Below are 272 nucleotides of genomic sequence, written 5' to 3'. Positions count from 1 at the left end.
GGAGAATCAATCCCGAGGCATGCATTATTATCTGATAGGCTTGGATATTGAATGAAAATAGGCTTCTAGTACGTGATTTGGCTTGTGAGGAGATTAGAAAGCTGTGAAAATGAATTTGCTTAACATATGTTTGTAATGATGCAACTTGCACAGAGAACACAAATCGAAGCTAATTCAATCAACGCTCACTACGGTATGGATTTAAGGTCACTGTATCTTCCGAGAAGGATTAATTCAACAGTGATGCATACATACAAACCTGTTAGTACCTT

Source organism: Branchiostoma lanceolatum, chromosome 12, assembly GCF_035083965.1.
Source record: "Branchiostoma lanceolatum isolate klBraLanc5 chromosome 12, klBraLanc5.hap2, whole genome shotgun sequence".
Lineage (NCBI taxonomy): Eukaryota > Metazoa > Chordata > Leptocardii > Amphioxiformes > Branchiostomatidae > Branchiostoma > Branchiostoma lanceolatum.
The sequence above is the reverse complement of the archived record's forward strand: the minus strand, read 5'-3'. Positions refer to the sequence as shown.